The 13,116-nt window shown below is 46.1% G+C and overlaps 1 long non-coding RNA gene across 1 annotated transcript; it reads left to right on the plus strand.

Annotated features, from left to right (window-relative positions):
- The first annotated feature begins 333 nt into the window (after positions 1-333).
- LOC123390692 lies at positions 334-4,030 on the plus strand. The gene is made up of 2 exons (XR_006605236.1): positions 334-857; positions 3,767-4,030. It is a non-coding gene; the product is annotated as an uncharacterized LOC123390692 (long non-coding RNA).
- The last annotated feature ends 9,086 nt before the right edge of the window (positions 4,031-13,116 follow it).

Raw genomic sequence — 13,116 nt, forward strand, 5'->3', positions numbered from 1 at the left:
GAGTGGAACTCTGATTAGAGAGTCATTAATTAAGACCATGAAAGCCCTGTGGAGTTTCCTTTGATTGGAAAAATAGGGGGCTGCAGAATTAAAGGCTTTGGGGGAAAGCTTTTCATGCTAGGGAGAGCCAAAAATTAATTCTAGGATTTTAAAATTAAGGCATCATGAAAGCTAAGGCGTTGGTTGTAACCAGAAGACCGTGTCAATTTAATCAGAGTCTTATGGGGAGAAAGAGAGAGAGGGAGGAACTGGGGGTTACTGGAGGGGAATGAGGGGGGGCAACTAGGGGGAGGGAATTAAGAGCCACAGACTTCCAGCTATAAAATCAATAACTCCCGGGGAGGACAAGTACGGTGTAGAGAATACAGTCAATAATATCATAATAACTTTGCATGGTGACAGAGGATAACTAGCTCATAATATCTGTAATTGTCGAATCGTTGTTATATACCTGAAATCCATGTAATATTGTGTATTAACTAAGCTCCAAGTTAAAAAAATTTTTTTTAAATCTTATAGGGGAGCAGGGGTTCCAAGTAAGTAACCCATTTTGTTTCAAAGCCCGGCGCTGCCGTCTGGCTCCACTTGGAGGAACTTTCCATCTGTTCCGCGTGCCGGCACCGAGCCACCCAGAGAGGTTCCGCCATGGGGTAGCTGTCCCAAAGTCTGGGGGCACCCCTTGGTGCTACACAGAGACTGCTCACCCGCCTGCAGGCATCCGGGCCCAATGGGACCCTGGTTCAGACACTTACGGGGTGCCAGGGACAACTGTCCTAACCTTCTTGAACTTCGGTTTCCAAAACGGTACTCTCACCGAGATTCGCAAGGAAAGCTCATGCCTAACAGAAGCTCAACAGGTGCTGTTCTCTGCCTCAGTCCTCCCTCCAACCCATCCCCCAGTGGCCTTCAGAAAAGATGGTTCTAGAAAGCAGATCATGTCATTCCCTTCCCGGCCTTTGCAAGGGATCCCAAGGATTTGGATTTGATCTCACTTTAAGCTTGAGGCCGAAAGTCCCTCTTGGACCCCTCCCCTGCCCCGGCTGCTCTCCCTCAAACACCCGCAATGGCTCCCCATTACCTACAGAATCAAGTCTAAACTCTCCTTGATCTGGCATTCATAGTTTTCCACAACCTGGTCCCCAATTACCTTTCTAGAATCATCTGTCACTGCTTCCTTTTATATACATTAAATCCCAGAGCAAGCCACATCCACACAGTTTGTAGACATAAAATCCAGAGCATATATACGGGGTCAGGAAATTGTAGCAGCTAAGGTGAGATTGTACAGGACCCAGAGGCAAAAGGCACAGTCCCCATCTGTCGAGCTCTTGAGAGGTGGCTGGTTCATAGCGAGATGGGATTCAGGGAAAGCATATATACCAGGATTTGAAGAATTCGCTCCAAAGTCTAAAAAGAGTATATGAAAGGGGCACCCGGCTGGTTCAGTGGGTGGAGCGTAAGACTCTTGTTTTTTTGTTTGTTTGTTTTTTTAAAGATTTTATTTATTTATCAGAGAGAGAGAGCGAGCACAGGCAGACAGAGGCAGAGGGAGAAGCAGGCTCCCAGGATGCTGGGATCATGACCTGAGCCGAAGGCAGCTGCTCAACCAACTGAGCCACCCAGGCGTCCCATGAGCGTAAGACTCTTCATCTCAGGGTTGTGGGGTCAAGCCCCACGCTGGATGTAGAGATTACTTAAAAATAATTTAGAGGCACCTGGGTGGCTCAGTCCTTAAGCATCTGCCTTCGGCTCAGGTCATGATCTGGGGTCCTGGGATCGAGCCCCGCATCGGGATCTCTGCTCAGCGGGGAGCCTGCTTCTCCCTCTGCCTGCTGCTCCCCCACTCTCTCTGTCAAATAAATAAATAAAATCTTAAAAAAAGAAAAACATAATGATCTGGCCTCTGGGAAGAGGTGGTACTGGTGCAGAGATTTTGATGATGGGAAGGAAGTACATGAGATGCTTCAAGGGGAGGGAACAGCAAATGCTAGAATGTCACAGTTTCCAGGAGGAGCAAAGAGGCCTGTGTGGCAGGAATGGCGTAATGCGGGAGGGAGAGGGGTTCGGATCATTCTACATAGCGGGGGAAGCCAGAGGAAGTGCGGAAGGTGGCAGGAACACTACCACAGAACAGGAGAAGGAGGCTGGGCTGTGGACTTGGACCGTGATGTGTGCCTGGGTCCACAGGGCCAAGACGGGTGTTCCATTGTGAGTAGGTGCCTGGGACCCAGAGTCCTGACCGAAGCCCTGTCCGCTTTCATACACCAGCCCTGTCCCTATTCACTTCCCCATCAGGATCTTAACATGGTTCAGGGGGTAGCAGGAGCCTAGTACTTTTTAAAATGTTGTGCCTAGAGTGAAAGAACTGTGAATTATAAGGGGTCTTAGATCAAAATCCAATGCCAGGTGCCCTAGAGTGCTGGCTTTTCTGTTGGTCACCCCTCTCTGCTGTACTCTGAGTATGGGGGGCTGAACATTAGATGCATCGCCTGGCCGCATCTAATGGATTCCTGGGCTCCAGCTGCTGCTTCCATGCTCCAGGTTGCAGTAGGCAGTAGGTCCCAACAGCATCGGTCCCAACAGCATCGGTCCCAATAGCATCAGTCCCAACACCCTTCCTCGTTCCTGGTTTGCTCCCTTAGCCCTGCCCCTATGCCTATTAGGCCTCTTTCATTGAAGCCTCTTCATTTGAACCATCCAGGATCCATGCTGTTTCCTGGCAGGGCCCTGGTGCATCCAGTTCTTAGAAGATAAAACTGGGACCCACGGAGAGCTGCATAACTTTTCAGGGTGGCCACATACATTTGTGTAGGTTGTAGACTGCACAACTTCAGGAGATGCCATTCACTTTGCAATCCATAGGAATGATTTGCCCCAGGTTTATGCAGTGCACGTTCTGCAGAGCTGAACCTGATGGCTCTGAATTTGGCCATGGTCACCCAGCTCCTGGCACTCCAGAGGTGGGGTCCTGATTTGCGTCCTGTGGCTATTCCACTGCCCAAAGTACCTCTCCTGTGAGGCTGCAAATTGCAGTCCACCTCTTACACTCCGGGGACAGTTCAACCCCTGACACCTGCACATTTGCAGTCTCTCTAAAAAAGGTCGTCTTGGCTCTGCTTCACAAACTTCTTACCATAGATGACGATGAAAACCTTGGAGCATGTTTATTTTAAGGGTAGAATGACTAACATCAATAATTTGGCCCTGGTAAGAGTTGATTAGAAAAACCAGAATGTCTCAAAAAAACAAAACCTCTGTAATACCAAAAAACAGCAACAACAACAACAAAATACTATTCAGACCAAAAAAAAAATTGTGTTTTTTTTTTCAAAAGTTCAACAACAGAGAGAACAAACATGTAATGTGGGTTTTAAATGATCCTCCAGGGGCTCCTGGGTGGCTCCAGGTGGCTCAGTGGGTTAAGCCTCTGCCTTTGGCTCAGGTCAAGATCATAGGGTCCTAGGATTGAGCCCCACGTGGGGCTTCCTGCTTAGCTGGGAGCCTGCTTTTCCCTCTCCCTCTGCCACTCGCCCTGCTTGTGCTTTCTGTCTCTCAAATAAATAAGTAAAATCTTTTAAAAAATAAATAAAATAGATGAAAATAAAAAGATCCTCCAGAACTCACTGAAAGTGGGATCTCCAGACACGGATGTAATGTCATGCAGCAGAAGTACAAAACACCATCCATAAAGAATTTCTCCCTTTGAAAAAAAAAAATATGGAGCCTCTATCTAATCAAGCCTCCACACGTGGCTGTTAATTTATAGGCAATATGGGACACAAAGGAAGAAGAGGAAGAACCACCAGAAGGAAGCATTCAGCAAAGTCCAAATACAGGACATTCTGTGGGTCAGCTGACCCAACAACTTCTCCAAACTTCAGTGCATGAAGAAAAGAAGGCAGACCATTACAGATGACAAGAGACATAACCAAATGCCATGTGGGATCCTGGACTGGATCCTGGGACCGAGAAAGGATGCTGGTGGAAAAACGGATGAAATCGCAATAAACTGAAGTTTAATTAATCGTCACATTATCGATGTTAATTCCTTACTTTTGAAATGTGCCATGGTTGTGTGACATGTTGACATTGAAGAAAACTGGACTAAAGTATAGGGAGGGGAAATCTGTGCTGGCTTTGTAACTTTTCTTTGAATCTGAATTTGCCCCAAAGTTAAAAGGTTGGTTTTTAGGTTTTAGGGTGGTTTTTCTTTTTTTTGTCTTGTTACTTTTTTTTTTTAAGTAGGCTCCATGCCCAGGGCAGAGCCCCACATGGGGTTTGAACCCATGACTCTGAGATCACGAGTGGGATGCTTTACCACTGAGCCACCCAGGTACCTCTTTGTTTCATTCTTAAAGAGAGACTTAAAAATTCTAACAGCCAAATACAATGGGTGGCCCTCGTTTGGATTTTGATTTGAACAAATCCGTTGTAAAAACATTTTTAAGCCAGTTGGGGAAATTTGAATATGGACTGGATATTGGCTAATACTAAGGAACCGTTGTTCATTTTATTAGGTATGATAATGGCATGGTGGTTATGGTTTTCTTTAAATCTCCGATCTGTTCAACATATGTGCGTACCAGTGAGACGACATGATGTCTGGGATTTGCTTTAAAATACTCCAGAAGGATAAAATGATGGGAGATAAAATGAGATTGAAAATACCTGATAATTGTTGACGCAGACAATGGGTATATATTTGAAATTGTCCATATTAACAAGTTAAGAAGAAGAAGCAGGGAGAAGAGGAGGTCTGTGTTCTCCCTTCCCTGGTGAAGGGTCTAGAGATGGAATAGGTTGGTCACCAGCTTGCTTTGCTCCCTTGCTCAAGATCCCTTGGCAAGCCATCACGTGACATACTCTTCACCTTCCGGATGGCCCCACCAAGGCAGTGGTTGAGGGGAGGGCTGGGGAGTCGGGTCCTAGCAACAGACAGCCTCTGTCCAAATCCTGGAGGGCTTCCAACAGGTTAGTCTCTGTGCCTTGGTTCTATCTTCATATAAAGGAGAAATGCAGATGGTGATGGTGAGACTACCTACCTATGAGTTTGTTGATCATTTTTTAAATGAGTTGATCGACGTGAAGTGCTTTAAACTGGGCGTGGGTCCGACTAAGGCCACACCAGATAAATGCGAGCTGATCTCAGCACCTTTCCTGTGGATGGTTTTCTCCCCCCAGAGATCCCTCGTGCTCCTACCCATGGCTATCTGGTGGCCCAGGCGTTCCTGTCTCTTGCTCTTCTGCTTCTCCTTGGCTTTGAAACATATCCCACATGGATGCTAAGAACCCCCTCAGGTTGTCTGGCCCGTTTTCACATGTTCCTACTTGCAGTTAAATTCTCTTGTTTTCATGGTCTTGGGCAGAAACAGTTTGAGGAATCCCCTTCACCATTTTGAAAGCCTTCAGTTGGGTCAAAAAAGGTCTCTTTTCAAGTAAGAAGCTGGCAGACCTTTCTGGCCTTTCCCAGTAACTGGCTGGTAACAGGAGAGCTGTGGAATAGATTCTCCATGCCTTGTTCTCCCAAGGGCCTCACATCTGACCGCCCTGTAGCCCTAGATGGTTTCTCCTGCCATCCATGGACTTGATTGAGCCACTTTCTGGCTCCCCAATGGTTCTAATTTATTGTGATCTTAATGCCCTTCTCTGCAATTTTTCATGCCTCTGGAGAAGGCCTGGTCCACAAAACAGTACTAGGGAGGAGTTGGGCCAGGTTTGCCCAGTTATAAAGTAGGCGGTGATGGAGCCCCACCCAGGTGGCCAGAGCAGAGCTGAGCTCCTTGGGTGAGTTAGCGCATCTGTCCTCAGGACACTCCTGCAACACAGGTGCTACCCTTATGGCCGTTTTCCAGGCAGGAAAACTGAGGCCCAAGGCAGGTATGTAACTGGTCCAGGATCACCCTTCCAGGAAGTGGTGAGGCTGAGCTCTGAGCTCAGGCTTTCTGGCTGCAGACCCATCACTGCCTCGAACAGCTACCCGCCCCAATGGCAGCCAGGGACAGGAATGTTCCCATCTGAATTGTCATGATGTTTTTCTGACAGCCACTGAACCAACTGGATCAGATCACTCTGTTGTTGTGGATAAAGATGATGCTGTTATCATCAGGTATCAAAGGACGGTGCTGTTGGATTCGTTTGTCCGGTTCGTTGGTCAGCCTGTTGGTTGGTTGTTCTGCTTCAACGAACTCATGTCCGACTCAGAATTAACGCCAAACATCTTCATCTTTATTATCTTGTTTTCTCTCTCCAGTAACCCCATGACAACAGATTACTATTCCTATTTAATGGACTCAGATAAGACTTATGCTGACCCAAAGTCACAGGGCTAACATTTAGGCAGAGTTCTAGAAAGTCACAGTTGCTGATGGCTACCGGTCAAGTCTTTAGCTTATAGATTAAGGAACATGACCACCAGCTCCAGATAGCCACCAAGAGATTCAAAGCGAGAAGATGGGGACCAAACCAAGCAGGGCTCCCCGAGAGGCAGCCAATGGGAAAAAAGCCACAGGCAACCTGCCTTCTGCTCTTTATTCCATTGCCTTGTGCTGTCCTGCCTTGCAGGTGCCAGGACATGGAGAAAACCATCTTCCCTTCCTGAACAATCTATGATATTTGATTAGATGCTCGGGAGTAAAGTGCTCTGAAGAGAAGCGATGTAGGAAACACCCTGTGTTTGTGTCTGCGCTAATTTCTGGGAGAGTTCAGAAGAGATTAGGGCCAATGAATGGGTCTGCTCAGGTCTCTGGGCTGCTTTGTGCGAGAAAGGAATTGTTCCCCAAAACACATCTGCTAGAGGGGCTGCGAAAACCACCCAGCTCTGCTCAACACCCGTGTCTTCCTTCAGTCTGGTTGTGTCACAAGGAAAAGGGAACTTCAGCAGTCAGGTCCATCAGGCTGGTGCATGAAATGTTAACATGTACTTAGACATTAAAGCGTGCTTTTGGGCAAAAACAATTCTCGAATATTTTAGAACCTTGATTCCAATATGTAAACTGTATTGGGAGGGAAGAAGAAAATGAGATGAACGGATGAAACGTATAGTCAAACCAGACAATCCAGATGAAGGAAACATTCCAGGGCATTTTGTCCGACACCATCCACGGTCAAGTCTCTTGCTCTCCTCCACGACTACTTTCCTGATGAGGCCAAGTGGTCAAACAGCCCGTGTTGCACACCTGTACGCGCCAGGCAGGTTCTATGCAAATTACCAGCTGAGGAATAAGAGAAGGAACGAACACATCACGGAAGTTAGTCAATGTTTTCAACATAAATATCTTACCCCGAGCCGTAAGCATTAGCCTGATATCCTAGCTCTCCCACCTGCAGAAAGGGCTGAGTTTTCCTGCTTTCCACTTCATAATGATTCCTTAGCCAAATATAACCTAGTAGCAGGAGACTTACCTATATGGTATTAAAACAACAACAATGGGGCCCCTGGGTGGCTCAGTGGGTTAAAGCCTCTGCCTTTGTCTCAGGTCATGATCCCAGGGTCCTGGGATCAAGCCCCACATCAGGCTCTCTGCTCAGCGGGGAGCCTGCTTCTCTCTCTCTCTCTCTCTGTCTGCCTCTCTGCCTACTTGTGTTCTATGTCTGTCAAATAAATGAATAAAATCTTTAAAAAACAAAACAAAACAAAAAACAACAACAACAAAACAACAACAACAAAATCTTCAATCCACACCAAGGGGTAAAAACGAAGCCTATACAAACAGCTTAAAAATCAGAAGGTACATTTTATATTATGCTAACTAATGTTAAGTGACGGACTTTTTTTTTTTTTCTTAACCGAGTGTTTTGGATGTTTTGACATCTAGGGACTTGCAGGCCCTAGACTGTCCCTCCCAGGGCTAGCTAATTCTTAGAGACAGGAATCCACCAGCCTACAGAGCTTGCCTTTCATATGCAAACCAGCCAATCCAGGGCCCATCTCCCAGCCACCTCCTTTATTGGACACTCACGCTCTGGACCACTATCCTTCTGCCCTAATCACCCCAGGGTTAAGTGCCAGATGCCCTAGAAACAGCCCCTACACCTCGGAGCCTGCTGAAGTCATTCAAACCAGCCAGCCTAATCCTCTTTATCCTGCCTACTCATTCTGTTCCTGCAGAAACCACAAGAAAGTTCCTTGTGCACTTTTTCTCCCTCCCTCTGCCTGTGGCCAACCCTAGTCCTTCCCTGGGTGCCCGCCACCATGGTGAAGGTATAGGGGAAGGAAGGGAAGGTGCACCCTCCTCTGGGGAACAGTAACAACCTCACGAGAGGTCTTTTCTAGGACAGCCCTCTCCTGATCTGTTGGCCTCACCATACGTGAAAAATAACAAAGCCTGGAGCGCCTGGGTGGCTCAGTGGGTTAAACCACTGCCTTTGGCTCAGGTCATGATCTCAGGGTCCTGGGATCGAGTCCCGCATCGGGCTATCTGCTCGGCAGAGAGCCTGCTTCCCTCTCTCTCTCTTTCTCTCTCTCTGCCTGCCTCTCCATCTACTTGTGATCTCTCTCTGTCAAATAAAATCTTAAAAAAAAAAATAACAAAGGCTGCATTCTAGAAGGGTAGCATTTATTCACAAAGGAAGGCTCTAGAATCATCTTGGTTAAATTCAGATTCAAGCCTGGCCCAAGAAGAGAGAATGCACCCAATCCGATAACTGCATTAGGAAAATAAGTCTTTCCATGAGTGCCTCGTCTGCACGGGCCACATGCCGACCTCAGCGGTCCACAGGTGAGTCATACTGACCCCCAGATGTTGTCCCTTACAGCATCACTTACCTCCAGGATCTGATTTGCTCCTGAATGTAACCCCAGTGCTGAAGGTGTATAAACAAAGACCTCCGTAGGTGGGTAAATGCAGTGGGAATTTGCAGTTGTTTCTTGCACATATGGTAGCCTTCATTTTAAGAAAATAGAATATACTATACAGAATTGGGAGCGAACTGAGTCAAAAAAAAAAAAAAGCAGGAAATGAGCTAAGGGTGGTGGGAGTGAAATAACTATCAATAAAGAAGTAACCGCAAGAAGACAGGGAGTGTTAGAGGCATTAACTTATTTGTGACAGATTAAACATCGAAGTGCTCCTTCTTTATGGGGAAAAAAAAAAAAGGAAGACCACAGAGTTTTAGTGCTCAAAAGGCACACTTGGCCTAATGGGAAAACCCTTGTGATCAGGGGCATGGAGAGGATGGGTCTGAACATCACAGGAGTGTTAGGAAGATCTAAGCACCAGATATCAACCACCTACTGCCTATGCCAAGACTTGCCCTAACTTGCTTGTCCATTTCATCCCACTCCATCCCCTTCACCGCCACGTGGGACTGGTTTAAGCCCCACTTCCGTGGGTGGAGAACTAAGGCTCTGCGTTAGTTATCTACTGCTACACATAAGGAATTCCTCCCAAACTTGGCAAATTACAGCAACAATAAACAACTGTTCTCCCCTACTGTTCCTATGGGTCGGGAATACGGTTCTGGCTCAGGCTCTCTTGGGAGGTTGTAGTCAAGATGTTGGCTGGGGCTATGGGTCATCAGAAGGCTTGACTGGGACGGGTGAGCCTGCTTCCAAGATGGCTCACTCACGGGGCTGTCAGTGGACGCCGGTGTGTAGACAGGAGGCAGTTTTTCCCTACGTGGAGTTTTCCACAGGCTGCTTATGCCCTCAAGACATGGCAGCTGGTTGGCCCCAGTGTGATTGACAAAAGCAAGTGGAAAGCACAAGCTACAAGATCTTTCTTCATATGACCCAGCCTCAGAAGTCACACATCCCTTCACATCTTACTTGTTACACGGGTCAACCCTATTCAGGACAAGAGGGAACCACACAAAAGCTTAGAGACCAGGAGGTGAGGATCCCCAGTAGGGGTGGGGGCCATTTTGGATACTGGCTTGCACTGGACCCAAGAGTATAAGTAATTTTCTTAAGATCACTCGCTAATTTCAAATTCTACCTTACTCCTAAATCAGCATTCTTTCTACCACAAAACTTCTTCTCCAAAGCCCGAGAGCAGGACGTCACCTAATGAAGACGGAGAGTCCTGGTGAAGCCAGATCCCTCTTTTGTTGTTTTTACCAAAAGTTTTATCTTCAGTCCACTGGGAAATATTTTCATGTTAGAACATAGCTCAGGCTTTCTAATGGGAATTGATGGGAAATAATTTTTACTGTATTGATTTTGCCCTAAACCAAACTTGCTGAACCTCATCTTTAGCTAGAGCTTTAAAACAACAACAACAATGATAATAATAAGGCACTTAGGGGGCTCATTGGTTAAGCATCTGATTCTTGATCTTGGCTTGGGTCTTGATCTCAGGGTTGTGGGTTCGAGCCTTGCATTGGGCTCTGCACTGGGCATGGAGCCTACTTTAAAAAAAAAAAATTAAAAATATAAAGTGAAAGAAAAGAAAAAGAAGAAGAGGAAGATGAAAGAGGAGGAGGAGGAAGAGGAGGAATGGGGGGGAGGAGAAGAAGAAGGGACGCCCGCCGTAACAGGGAACAGAACAGTCGCAGGTTACAAACCATTTTGTGATCCTGCCTATCTTTGAGAGTTGACCTAAATGCGTTCAGATCTCCGTGCTGTAGGAGGAGGTGATTGAAGGACATTTTTATTCCCTCAAATAACAGGAAATCCACCATTTATTCTGCAGTAATAAAAACTGCATGTGTGAGCATTGCGACCATGGAAGGTCAACTCAAATTAAAGATTTTACGACTAGCGGTTATATTAAATCTTTTCAACAATTTTTTATAGAGAGGATTTGAAATATGTCAAACGTATTTCTCTGAGTTTTTTCAAGTGAGAGGTTTTATTGCACCAGGTCACGGAATCAGGAGAAAAAAATTGCACTTAGATCATCCAGGCCTGGCTCTACCAATATCTTATTGCTCCCTTCAGAACCAAAGGCTGGGTATTAAGCCATCTGAGGTCAACTTCTTCTAATTAAAATGAAAGTCATAAAGCAAAGTATTTCAATAATCCACAATAATAATAATCCCAAATTTATACAGTGCATGTATCCAAGAAATGTAAAGCAGCTCACATTTTTTTCTTTCTCTCACCTGGAAATAAAAATGAAAGCCCCAAGGCAAATGTAAGGGAACATTTATTAACTTAAATATTTATAGAGAAAATGAACATGCTTATGGGTGTACTAGGAGTAAGGGAGGAGGAACTAACATTTATTGAGCACCTACTGGGTACCAAGCTTGGAACTAGGTCCAGTGGACCCAAACACGAATGGCACCTTTCTTTTTCTTTTTTTAGGTTTTATTTATTTTACTTTAGAGAGAGAGCAAGAACAAGCAGGAGGAGGGGCAGAAGAAAAGAGAGAGAATCCTCAAGCTGACTTCCCACTGAGCACAGTTCTCAGCACGGGGCTCGATCCCAGGACCCCAAGATCATGACCTGAGCCCAAACCAAGAGCTGGACACCTAACCAATGGAGACACCCAGTTGGCTTAATTCACCCACTGTGAATTAAAGTGAGATCATAGGGGCATCTGGGTGGTTCAGTGGGTTAAGCCTCTGCCATCAGCTCAGGTCATGTCCTCAGGGTCCTGGGATCAAGCCCTGCATCGGGTTCTCTGCTCAGCAGGGAGCCTGCTTCCCCCCACTCTCTGCCTGCTGCTCTGCCTACTTGTGATCTCTCTCTCTCTCTCTGTCAAATAAATAAACAAAATCTTAAAAAAAAATAAAGTGAGATCATATATGGGAAAGGACTTGAAGAGATGAAAAGCACTATACAGGTTTGGTCTTCCCATCTAGACTAGGAACTACTTAGGGGCAGGGACTGAGCAGAGACGTCTCTGGAACCCAGTGCCCACCCAAGTGTGTGGCACCGATTCTTCCAAAGCCCCAGCCAGAGATCTAAGTATATATTTCATGCCCCAAAAAGCAGGGGGCGGGGGAAGGCGAGATCCCCCCCCCAATTTTTTTTTTAAGATTTTATTTATTTATTTGACAGACAGAGATCACAAGTAGGCAGAGAGGCAGGCAGAGAGAGGAGGAAGCAGGCTCCCTGCTGAGCAGAGAGCCCGATGCGGGGCTCGATCCCAGGTCCCCAGGATCATGACCTGATCCGAAGGCAGAGCCACTGAGCCACCCAGATGCCCCCCCAATTTTTTTAGGTGTGAAAGGAATGTTTTTGAGGTTCCTGGGATTTTTGAAACTTTTCATTTTTAACATACATACAGGAGAATGTGTATAGATTTGGTAGTTATGAGGTGATACTAACCGCCTGGGACCATGTAACAGGGCCAAAAAGTAAAGAAGAGCTCACAGGAGGAAAGATTTCAAAAGGACACAGAAACCAGCCTGAAGGGGTGGGGCTTCCCGCTGGTCAAATCAAGGACTATTTGAGCATCAAATAAACGAGAGTGATAGATTATAACCAAATGAATAATACAGGAAATCAGGAACCAGGGGTATGTGTATATACGATATAGAAATACAGGGGCACCCGAGTGGCTCAGTTGGTTAAGCGTCCAACTCTCGATTTTGGCTTGGCTCAGGTCGTGATCTCAGGGTTGTGAGATCCAGCCCTGTGTTGGGCTCAGAGCTGGGCGTGAAGCCTGCTTAGGGTTCTCTCTCTCCCTCAGCCTCTCCCTGCTGTCACCCTCAGCTCTCATGCACAAACTCTCTCTCTAAAAAAAAAAAAAAAAGAAAGAAAAAGAAAAAAGAGAGAAAAGAGAGAGAGAGAAATACAGGTGCAGTTATAGACACTGAAAAAGATATAGATAGATTGGGGTGCCTGGGTGGCTCAGTGGGTTAAAGCTTCTGCCTTCAGCTCAGGTTATGATCCCAGGGTCCTGGGATCGAGTCCTGCATCGGGCTCTCTGCTTAGTAGGGGGCCTGCTTCCTCCTCTCTCTCTCCCTGCCTGCCTCTTTGCTTACTTGTGATCTCTGTCTGTCAAGTAAATAAATAATCTTAAAAAAAAAAAGATATACATAATTACATGACCCAGCAATTCTGCTCATTGGTATTTACCCGAGATGGGAAAACATGTCCATACAAAACTTTATTTCCGGCAACTGTGTTTATGATAGCCCCCAAACTATAGATAGACCATCCCACATAACCCAATCACCAGATGAACAGATAAACAAAAGATAGTATATTTACACAAGGAATGT

The sequence above is a fragment of the Mustela putorius genome, unplaced genomic scaffold, assembly GCF_011764305.1.
Source record: "Mustela putorius furo isolate JIRA1106 unplaced genomic scaffold, ASM1176430v1.1 tig00000139_pilon_pilon_pilon, whole genome shotgun sequence".
Lineage (NCBI taxonomy): Eukaryota > Metazoa > Chordata > Mammalia > Carnivora > Mustelidae > Mustela > Mustela putorius.